This window comes from Denticeps clupeoides, chromosome 2 (assembly GCF_900700375.1).
Source record: "Denticeps clupeoides chromosome 2, fDenClu1.1, whole genome shotgun sequence".
NCBI lineage: Eukaryota > Metazoa > Chordata > Actinopteri > Clupeiformes > Denticipitidae > Denticeps > Denticeps clupeoides.
This window is the reverse complement of record NC_041708.1, coordinates 10,641,639-10,653,752: the sequence shown is the minus strand read 5'-3', so window position 1 is coordinate 10,653,752 and position 12,114 is coordinate 10,641,639. Positions and strand designations below refer to the sequence as shown.

The following is a 12,114-nucleotide window of genomic DNA, read 5'->3' as shown; positions in this document are numbered from 1 at the left end:
CAAAGCACCGTCCCCACACACTGCTCCCCGGGCGCCTGTCATGGCTGCCCACTGCTCACTCAGGGTGATGGGTTAAATGCAGAGGACAAATTTCACTGTGTGCACTGTGTGCTGTCACTTCACTTTAAAACTCTTCCTGTCGGACACAGAAAGGGGCAGCCCAGCCGAAATGGTAAATCACTCAGAGGAAACGACAGGAAATCCATGACTCAAATGGGAAACAGGAGTATGTGGAATCGACCCATTAAGCCCAGGCCCTTGTCATAAATGTGCAGATCACTGTTACCCATCGAAGGTAGGCGGGTGGGGGGGTGTACATCTGACTGTGTCTTCACCCGTCGTGCAAGAAGCTGCGGCAGCGGTGGTCCATACCGTGTCCAGTTATTCCGCCCCTCTGATAGTGGCCTACTACGGGGGTGAGGTGGGGTGGGGTGATGGGCTATTTTGTGCAGACCAAACTCAGTTGTTCTTTTAAATCAATCTTTCTTTACTCAGTGGAATGATGGTGGAGAAACAAATTATACAGTTTTACAAAAGACTGCTAATTACAGCTGCCAAAGGTCACATGATGTAAAATGTTCATACAAACATACTGCGCTATGTCTGCTGGTGATTTATTTCCTTTGTTTTACTGTATCATACTCATCCTTAGCGTTAGGATAACATCTCAAATGGCCGATTCACTCACTTAAGGCCCCCACCACACGAGAACGCTTCCAAAGCGTTTTTTTTTTTTTTTTTGGTTTCTAAAAAAATGATATCAGAAATGTTGTCATCCACAGGGAGATGCAGAGAACAGCCCAAATGCTGTTTTAATTTCCCATCCACACCACGCTCTGGCTCAACCACAAAGGTGTTATCTGCCATGGTTATATATATATATATGACGTGTTTCGGGGTTATAAGAAAGGTTGGAAGTTTTGCTAATATGAGGCCTTATCAGGGCTCTTAGTTTTGTTAACTCAAAGTTCTATAGAAATCGAACGAGAATTGCTGGTGTCTTCCTCTAATAAGTCGCTTTGCAAAATAAGTAAAGTAAACTTATATGGTGTTTTTAAATTGCATTTTGCTGTCTACACAGATACACAGAACTGAGAAATTCACCCAGGAACCCATTTTAGAAAACCTTTCTGGGTCCCATGAAATGTCGGACTACCTATCCAGATCCGATAGAACATTGCCCATATTACAGAAAAACATTGTCATGTGGATTGTCCTAAGATTCATTTCCAACTACACAAAGCCATCAATTTGCTTTTCAGTTTGAACTACACAAACTGACTTCTGACTTGCAATCAGTTCCTAACGGTTCATTTTGTACACAACTGATCGACATTTGTGTGTATGTGGGGGGGCATAGTCTAAACTAGACTCAACAGCTAGAATTTAAAATGTTGCTCCCATTCCTACACAACACCCATTAAATACGAAACCCACCAGCAGTAAATACAAAACTTTCCATTTGTGTGACAAACGTCTCAAAAAAAAAAAAAAACAGCTGAAAACGTTGGATCCTGCAATAAGCTGCTCCTTGGCTTTCCTTGTTCCCTTGGTACAGTAGGGTTCGGGGTTGAGTCCAAAGAGAGTTCAAGGTCTAGTGCCATGTAGCTACTCCAATTAATCTCCAAAATAATTACCACCTCTTTTTTTCTAGGTCGAGCCACAAATCATAAAGTGCTGCCCCCAAGATGAGTTCAGTGCTGCAGAGGTATTCCACTTAACATTTAAATGAGAGATGCTGAGATAGACATAGAGAGAATGTGTGCGGGAGACAGGAGGTGAGTGAAGCAGGCAGGCAAAATTAGAACTCAAGAAATTAAATTTCATGCTTTTTTTTGGATGTGCCAAGGGAAGGCAGGAAAGAGCATAACTGCTCGTTTCGATGGTGACACAAAAATACAACCAAAAAAGAAGTCTCTGATATTTTATGAATACCTGTTGAAGATTGCTGCACCATATAATGGTGATAAATTAAGTCAAAGTTTCTCTGGAATTTTTTTACTATACTGGAGGGATGGCCATCGTTCAGAAAGTGGAGTGTGTTTGATGAATCTTTATTTCCCCCCTCTTTTTACCTTCATGAGTGAGTGAAAAGAAAAACCTTTAGATCTACAGGAAACATTCCCCGTTGTCTAACTTAATGTGGTGGAGAAAGGCCAATCACAGCAAAAGCTTAAAGAGGCTCAGATTTTTGTTTATTACATAACCACACGTGAGTTATTTCAAAGTTCTGTGTCTTCAGTTTCGTTCTGTAATGCAAGAAATGCAAGACCCATGATTTAGTTTTTTAAAAAAAGAGAAAATTGTGCATTATTTAAGGGACATGGTTGAGTTTCAGATATAAAGATTGCGTTACTGGATGCAGAAGCCGGCTCCATCCCTATTTATGAGGATTCCAGTTTGGAAAGAAGAGTATCCCCGAATCTTTAAGCTGCCGTCACCCCGCTTCGCACTCGGGGTGTTGTGTTCTTTGGATGATGCCAAACTTCACACTCAAAGCTGAGGCCAAAAATCTACATTTGCGGTCCACTGAGACTGCAGATGGTCTCAGTCCCTCCCACATAAGCTCCCGCAGTCTCTCAAGTCTGAAAGTTTTGTGAAAGCACAGTCTGCTGTGCAAGAACAGGGCTCCTTCGTGTGATTTTTTATTTTTTTTTCCTTCACAGCATCCAAGGGACGAGGAGAGCAGCTTCTCGCTGGCCTCTCTGAAAGGTGTCCTCCTCAAGCAGGTACTTAACGCCCAGAGGGTCAGGCTGTTCTTGGTGGTTTGGCAGCCATGTTTTGTCTACTCCCATTTCCTCGCCATGATTGGCGCTCTCTCCGAGACCCCTCGCCTGCGTTCCTCGTTTTAATGTTTTCTCTGAGGACGTCTCAGAGGCGAGCATGTTTTCATTTGGATTCATTTCAGCCGCACACGGTGGACTCTGGAGGTAATTTAGATGCCGTAGACGGGCCTGAATGCCTACAGATGTTTAATCGTTCTTGTTTAAAGTTAAGAGATGATATTCATCTTTTGAATTCATCTTTAGACTTAAGGATGCGATTTGTTTCTGCTTTTCATGCATATTCAAAACACAGAAAACATGGGTGGTATGGGTGGTAGTAGCCTAGTGGGTAACACACTCGCCTATGAACCAGAAGACCCAGGTTCAAATCCCGCTTACTACCATTGTGTCCCTGAGCAAGACACTTAACCCTAAGTTGCTCCGGGGGGACTGTCCCTGTAACTACTGCTTGTTAGTCGCTCTGGATAAGGGTGTCTGATAAATGCCGTAAATGTAAATGTAAAACAACCCATCTGATTGGTCAAAGTTCCACAGAGGTCTCTGGGAGCAGTATCATACTGAAAGGTGAATTAAAGATATGTGTTATCATGCTGAAACAGAAATCTTAATGTATAACATTTTTGATGTATGTTTCATTTTGTCACAGCTAACATAAAAAGGCCACCTTAAGATTTGTGGACATTTGATTAATCTCTGAAGTTTAGAAAAGCTGCTACACTGCCATCCATTGCACTCCATTTATGTTTCTTTCATTAGTCTCTGCATGGGTAACATCTGCACCGTGTGCTGTGCTGCGTATCACAATGGCACTCACTTCACTTTCACTTTCATCTGCCACGTTAGCCCAAATATAATAGTGACAAAAAATGTTTGTTTTTTTTTTCTTGGTCTACGATGTAATTTTACATAAAACTCATCTTACATTCTGCCCAATATGCACCAATCTCTGGTACGATATTGTAAGCTGCATTAGTGATTCTGAATGCTGGGTGTAGCATTATCAGCACTGCAGATAGTGTTGCAGCCGTGCTGATTATAAGGGATGGAGCTACGCCGACAAAGGTAAACAGGGGCTCCTGGGAGCCAGTATACACACACTGGTACAGTACTTGGGATGATGGAGAGGGCCCTCTCACGGAAATGGCCGGTGACAGCTGGACTTGTTGCGGCGCATGTGCCCGTGCCAAGGAACTCCCAGCCCTGCGGGATGACGCCGCTCGCTGCTTCCAGCGCAGCGCAAGAACAACCAACACGCCGGGTCTCCTCCTGTCAGTTTTTTAATGGCCAGCCGTACTCTACCTGGCACAGAGACAGATCTCGGCATGGAATAATCCATCAGTGGATGAGAAGGAGCCTTAAAGGAACGTGTCTGGGGCTGGCCCACTTACCATCCAGGTCCCCCTCCCTTCTCAGCCCAAACTGCAGAAAGCCTCTTCTCCACACGGACAAAAGCTCCATGCAACTAAATGCTGCTTAGAGTCGGTTCTTTTGTCTGCCCATTAATTGCTGTCGAGTCATTCTAAAGACATTACTCTTCTTGGAGCAGCTGGTGATAGGATTCTGCCTGTGACACTGAGGTCTATTACCCCGAAAAAGCTGGTAATTGATAAAGAACAACCTTTAATTAAGTGATGCAGGAGATGAGAAGAATCATATGGAATACGCGATCCCATAATGCATAAAAAATTGTGTACTGAAATGAGTGAGACAGAATGAGTCAAGTCTGAACTAAAGGACAAGACCATTGAACCATTGTTCAATATTCTGCATGTGCTTCATGCAGTTTTACTTTTACTGAATGCCCTATTGCAATCATGGGGCCATGTGTGCAATCATTAAAAAATAAAAAATAACTTGATTGCACATTTCACCTATTTACACTACATTAATCCACTAAACTGATGGGGTTTGGAATTCCCAAATTTCTGAATTTCACAGAATGGTCTTAATTTAACAAGCTTTTCAGCAGCAATAGAGGTTGATGAAGCCTTGAGTTCCTTTCTGGATTACAGCCCCCTCTGTCTGCATAGAAGTATTGTTGGAACAAGATTTTTGTATGTGGTTTGTGTGTGGTAGGCGAAAGGGTGGTTCTTGAGTGTGTAACACTACAACAAAACGGCTACCACAGTATTGAGCAGCACCATGCAGTATCCTCTGGTATTCATCTACTTGGTGAGCAAGATAATGAACCAAAAGAGTCAAAGCTGTTTTATGAAAAAAAAAATACATTAATACAAAAAATGCTTTAATACATGGAGAGTCCAGCACAGTCTCCAGAACTAAACCCCATCAAGCTGGTTTGGGATGAACTGGTCAGAAAAAGGGAAAGCGAAGCAACCAGACATTTGTTTAGTTGGGAAGAACTTTCTGTAGAATTTTTGAAATCCATTATAGAAAGATGTGTGTTCAGCTGTAATATTTTCCAGAGCAGTCAACAGTATGATTTTTAAATTGATGTATTGGTTTCATGATTTATTTGTAACTTCTTGCTTTCAATTCTGAGTACCATTGAACTGCTTAAATTTCAATAAAACATTTGGGTGTGAGAAATTTTTTAGATATATATGTCACATTACCCATTAACCTTAAATTAGTCGTCAAAAATCCAATGTGACAAGATTTTTACTTTTGGTTCAATTTAATAATTAAATTTAATAAAATGATTAAAACTTCGAGAAGAAATGGGTTGGGCCTGGCATGTGAAAGTCAAGTGATTGTCATTGTGAAAGACTGCAGACGCTACTCAAAGTGATCATGTCAGATCATGTGTTATTTAGTTTATTTAGTCCTTACTGTCACACCCTCAGCCCATCTGCCTCATTCACCCTCACCTGTCTTCTGACTTAGGTGCAGGAGGTGATTTGAATGATTGGATCTGTCCACCTTCATCAGTCTCCTGTCACACTCTGCACCACCACCACTTTATAAGGACTCACCTGTGATCACTTCTCTGCTGATTCTCATGCCAACCTGACCTGCGTGTAATGTGTGCTAAACAATTTAGTCGGAAATCTGTGGGAACATCTTTTTCTGACTCTGAGCCAGTATCCATATAGTCCATCTGACCTGTTTGTTTCTGGAGCCGCGGCTCTGTTATTTTTTTCAATAATGTTTGAGTCTGGGCGGTTGCGTCTGGGTGATCCGTCGCCCGCTGTGAAACTTATTGCGTGTTCAATAGAAGTTAAAACACTGATTTTGTTGAATAAAAGATTATACCTGCTGAGCCAAGACCTTCCATGGAAGATTCCATGGAATACCATTTCAGTAAATAATTCTGTGTCTTTGAGGCCTTAGTGTCACCAATACATCATGACATTTTTATTTTTTTTCCCCCTCATTTCCCTCATTCCCCCTGTCATGTCACCCTTTCTGTCTGCCAAAGTGCACCAGGCATATCAAAGTGTGGCTTTGTCCCAAACCCCTCAATGAATCTGCAAGTAATCTGCTTTTCACAGGTCATCAAGCAGCTGCCATGTGTCAGCCCACCACCAACAATGAAATATGATTTAAATGAATTTAGGGACATGTCCTTTTTTCTCAAAAACAAAAAAAGTCTTATGTTTTAGAGGAGGAGAAGAGGTCCCATGGTGGAATAGCTAAAGCCTATTATAGCTCATTGATTTCCCTGCACTCTCTGGCCTTTTCTTTTGTTTTAAAAAAAAGAGGAAGATTAAGAAAAAAAGAGAAAGAATTAATTTTTAGGCTCAAAATGAATGAAAGAGATTTTCTTATTTCTTGCATTACATATTCAGACCCTGCTACTTAATGATTAAAGGGGTCAGAACCGATCCTTGGCTGAGCTAACGTATGTTAAGGCTTATCATGTAGTGGAGACTTTCGGGTTTATAAAAATGAATAGAACGGCCCAGAGGTGATAAAAGCACTCATTGGAATATTCATTTTAAAGCACTGTGGCGTTCAGATAACCTGTGTCAGACACCCCATATCACCAGAGGGTGGGGGTGGGGGTTTAGGGTGACTCAGCTCAGGCCCAAGTGGTGGAGCGGCACTCCATGTTCCGAACTGGTAGATTTGGTCTTGGAATGGATGGAAGTGGCTGGTCAGATCAACGAAACCACAGGGGCAGTGTTCAGCAAACAAAAAAAAAAGTTTCTGCTTCCTCTCAGATGGAAAATCTCCATACAGTAACATTACCATATAAATGACTTCTTTATCCCCAAAAAAGATTCACTGACAACTCAAGTGAATTTAAGCAAGTCTGGAGTAAATATAGGAGATCATACATAACTGGGCAGCTATAGACAGATGCCAGGATGAAGGTATGATTATGGGGTTATACATTATATATCAAATCAAATGCTAAAAACGTTCCATTAACCAACACAGTGGATGGCCGTAGTAAGGGAGGGTTTACAAAAAATCTAACCAACGCAGAGCTACAGGGACAAATGTGGGCTGTGCGCTTGGCACGGGGAGAGACCCAACAGATGTGGAGATTTCACTTTAAAGTGCAGTTTGGACAGCGCTCAGCATTAGTGACACAAGCTATTTGGAACCAAAAGGTTTGATGTCCTGGCTTCATACTGAGCTGTCATAAGCATAAAAAAACAAAAACACAAGAATGCCAAAAATAGTCTGCTCTTAGCCTGCAAAAATGATCAAATTAATAAATACAATAAATAAATATTATAATATTTAATAAGAGGTGCTTGTACTTATTTATGTACAAGCATGCCAGTTACACACCTACCAGCTCCGACCTTGTGTGCAGAGTTTGCATGCTCTCCAAATGTTGGCGCCGGTTCGCCGGTTTACTCCCGCCATCCAAAGGCATACACTAGATGAATTGGTGTGTGTGTGTGTGTGTCACCCCAATCTGGCACCCAGAGTCCCAGGATATCTAACAGTCCACTTGGGGGCAGTGGTGGGGGCAGTGGTGGCCTAGCAGTCAAGGAAGCGGTGATTATGGGGCCGCTTCCTTGACTGCTAGGCCACCACTGCCCCCACCACTGCCCCCAAGTGGACTGTTAGATATCCTGGGACTCTGGGTTGCTGGGTTGCTGATTCGAATCCCGATCCGCCAAGGAGCCTGAGGAGCCACTGAGCAAAGTACCGTCCCCACACACTGCTCCCCAGGCGCCTGTCATGGCTGCCCACTGCTGCCCAAGGCTGATGGGTTAAAAGCAGAGGACACATTTTGTTGTGTGCACTGTGTGATGGGCTGCAGTGTATCACTTTTCACTTTCACTTTCCGTCATTAGCATAAGTAGGACCAAGCGGTCATGTAAAGTGAGTGAGTCAGTAAATCTACTTAGTATAGAATAATACTCTTCATTTCAGTTTGTTCTAAGAAGAATGCATTACTAGGAATATATACCAGCTAATAAGAATCATTTAGTCCGACCCTCACAGTCACCTCACAGTCATGACACAGCCACTATAAGACAGCCATGTTCATACATACAATTTTCTACTCTTTAATCATAAGTGACATTATTTTTATTTACACATTTAATTTTCATTCCATAAACTTTTTCAAATCCCCTTTTTTTTTTTTTTTGTAGTAATTTATATAAAATAAATGTGATATCCTGTCCTCAGCCACTAGAGGCCGATGTTGGACAAGTACTTTGAACTGGTTATGGGTTTGTTTGACTTTCATTGTGTTGAATTGTCCCACATTTTTGTAGACTTCAGTTAGCTCCAGGATGAAGAACATATTTAAAATGTTTGCACATATCATATTTGCTTGCATTCTGGTGCTCTGCTTTGTGGAGGCATTTTGTTGTTTTCAAGATTGTAAATGTGAACTAAAATTATTAAAACGACACTGCCTTTGAGAAATCTGTGAATCAGTAGAGCCTTACAGAACAAAAATGGTATGAAAATGGACAATACAATCCTAAAGTTAGATCTGCTGCAGTGTTCATATTCAAGGCGCAAAATAGATGCCACCTAAGTGCTATAATCTGGAGCCAGCTCTGCCACACTAATTGACACCAAAAGAATACTTGACACAACAGTCATGATGTTCTATGTTCCACTGATGATTTGTACTTTATATAGCGCAGATCTATAAGGAGCAGGATGTAGGTCTCCTTGAGATACAGGATGTTCCCGCCGAGAGTCCTTCATCAGTTTTGAAAAGTGAAGCACCCCCGCATGCACAGTTGATGAAGGGCTCTGATACAAAACGCCCAGTTTTCACAAGAAATGGCACAAGAAATCTCTTCCTTCTCGATCCCTTGTATCGGATCCAGTACCAGTACAGCGGTACCCCGTCTGTTCTAAGGAAAACAAATGGCTCTGTTATAGAGGGATCTACAGTACAATAGAGGTTCTCTGGCAAACTGTACAACATGGCAGACGTCTTATCAGGGATTATAGTGTAAGGTACACAGCACGGTGGAACCAAGTAAAACATCTCAAGTGACATTTAAAAAACTATTATTATTATTATTATTATCATACTGTAAATGAAGTTCCAGCAAAAGAGCAGAAACTGAACCCTAAATTGATGGGGTTGGTATATGATTCGTTTTCTGATAACCCACGTCTGTGTGTTTCTTATGAATCAGCTTATAGTTTCTTGACTATAAACAAGTCAGTGATGTTTGACGAGATTGAAGAGACAGATCAGTGTGGGCCCATATGTGCTGGCTGCCATTTTTAGTCTAAAACATCAATATGAAACGGAGAAAGGAGGCCAAAAAGAAGATGTCTGTTGTCTGTCTATCAACATGCAGATGGTCTGTGGGGAAACAATCTTCCCTACATAATGCTCAGTCCTGCAAAAATACTTTGCCACAGATATCCGCGAGAGAGGTATGTTTATCTCAGCAAGACATAGCAAAAGGATTACAAAAAGACCATTGCAGTAATTACATCAGCCTAAGGTGTACTGAAAATGTCCACATTATCTGAAAACAACATTCGTAGGAATGCTGCAGTAAATATGTTTATTAAAAAGGGTGTTGTGTTACATATTATAAGACTATATAAGCTCATCTTTGACCAAAATATCTTTTTTGACTAGACATATTCAGGCATATTTTGGGGCAAAATAATTAGCCTCAAAAGCTAAAATAATAATTATAATGATATTCTTGATTCTTGTGTAGTTTTGGAAATGTCCATTATGTTGTGAATTAAACTGAGCCATACATGTTTTCAACATAAAAGGAGTGATAATGGATTGGTGAGAGAGAGAGAGAGAGAGAGAGAGAGAGAGAGAGAGAGAGAGAGAGAGAGATATATATAGATATATATATATTTTTTTTTTTTTTTTTTTTTTTTTTTTTTTTAAGCCTGTGTTATAAAGGAATAGTACAGAGAATTATACAATACACCCCGAACATATCTGAAAGTCATGTACACAGAAATTCTATTTGCAGACAAGTCTGCCACTGGCGCCATACAGTAGCTCCGCAAAAGTACTTTAGTGAACGTTATTAAACAAGTAGAGCCAACCTGGCAGATACTTCAGATGAGAACAATCCAAGGAGTTTCCTGACAATTAACAAGTGTGACGTCCCGTGGCGGAGTGTGTCTATGTTCTATTTGTGTGTGTGTGTGTCTCTCTCTCTTGCGGTCTCTCCCTCTCTCTGTAATGTTGCAGGGTGGCTCCTCAGCTCATGAGTGGACGTCCTCCTCTCCACACCCTTGACGCGGGGTTAAGAAAACGTATGATCGTATATTACGTTATTTCTTCGGGCCTGGCCTCACCATCTCCACTTCAGCCTATCCCAGGGATTGGAGAACCGTTTGAGCGTGTCGCGTGTAGGTCCTTTGCCGTAGACCAAGGCTGGTCCTAGAGTTTTTTGGGAATGGCTGCATCCTACCGGGCTTTTTGTAAAAACTTTTTGGAGGTAGTGTGTCCTTTGACTGAACTGCTGCGGGGCAGAGCACAGTTTAGTTGGAACGATGAATGCCAGAATGCTTTTGTGTCTGTGAAAACCCTTCTTTGCAGCGCCCTTTCAAACTGGAGGTGGATGCTGGGGCTGTGCTGTTACAAGAATCATCCCATCTGCTTCTTCTCAAAAAAGTTCATGAAACATCAGGTGAACTCCAGCACCATCAAAAATTTTAGCATTACAACACTTCGAGGTATACGTCGGGTCCACCGCACTACCTGTTTTATGGCATTATGTGCTGGTCCTTGGAGTTACACGGTTTCAACTTAGTATTTAAGTACAAACGTGGGACCGACAATGTTTTGGCTGACGGCATGTCACGGGCCTTGTAGGTGTTTTGGTGAATCAATATAGTACGTTGATTATTGGTGGTGGGGGTGTGACGAGTGTGTCTATGTTCTGTTTGTGTGTCTCTCTCTCTCTCTCTTTCTGACTCTATCTCTCTGTGGCTCCTCATCAGTCCATGAGTGGACGTCCTCCTCTCCACACCCTTGTCGCGTTTCTTAGACCCCTAGATGTGTTAAGAACGCAACACATCAGAATTGTATTGCCGGTACGTCAGGGTGTCTCTTGGGGTCTTTGCTGTGGCAATGTCCTCCCTGCAGAGCACCACTTTTGTTACTTTGCTTTATTCATTTTCCTTGCTTTCTTTTGGAGCTACTCCGGGTGGGGGTACGCCGTCAAACCGACAGCCTTGGCTTGAGGCTGACCGGGGTGAAAGTTGCCTCCAACTGGTACCCTCCGAAGATCAGGTAGGTTAAGGTAGCTTGTGTGAAGCAGGTTTAGGACCGGATTTACAGTTTTGCTGGGGTGTTTGTGGCCTCAGGTACACGTTTGCTGGAGAGGAGTTTGTGTGGGCTTGGGTGATTGTCAATATTCGCCGTTTTTTTTTTTTTTTTGCCGTACATGTTTTGTGTGGGGGGCAGTTTGATCTGTTTGTGGGTCTAAGCACAAGATTCATTGTGTGTGTCGTGGCTGTGTTGTATAATTTCTGTGGACAAATTCGTTAGCGATTCTTCTGCGTTCGTCTGGCACAGTGCTGGAAAGACGCTGTTTGAATTGCCATGTGGTGTTTGCTCACTCTCAGTAGTGAGGTTCTTCGGCGGAAGGATACTCTACTTTAGTTGTGGAGCGTGTTGGTTAATAGGAACGTGCTCCCGTCGAGCATCTGTGCCGATCCGGCGAGTTACTCTGATGCAGCTGTAAAAATCTGTGAGTGCTCATTGGAGAAGCGTGAGTCAGCGAGAGGCTTGATTCAGCGAGCGTTCGACCAGAACGTGAATACCTGAACTACGGGCTCGCAAGATGGTGCAGGAGCTTCAGCTTTTGCCAACTGGAGTGTCAGCGTGAGCTTGAGCTCAAGAAAGGTGGAGCAAGAGGCTGGAATGGAACATGACCAAGTCTAGGACGGCTGTCGTATGGCGGTGCATCTGTTTGAGGTGCCTACTGTCTTG

At 42.4% G+C, this 12,114-nt stretch overlaps 1 protein-coding gene across 2 annotated transcripts in view; it reads right to left on the bottom strand.

Moving 5' to 3' along the window:
* ca10a (carbonic anhydrase Xa) overlaps window positions 1-12,114 on the bottom strand; it is a 135,128-nt gene that overhangs the window by 79,515 nt on the left and 43,499 nt on the right. The window lies entirely within an intron of this gene.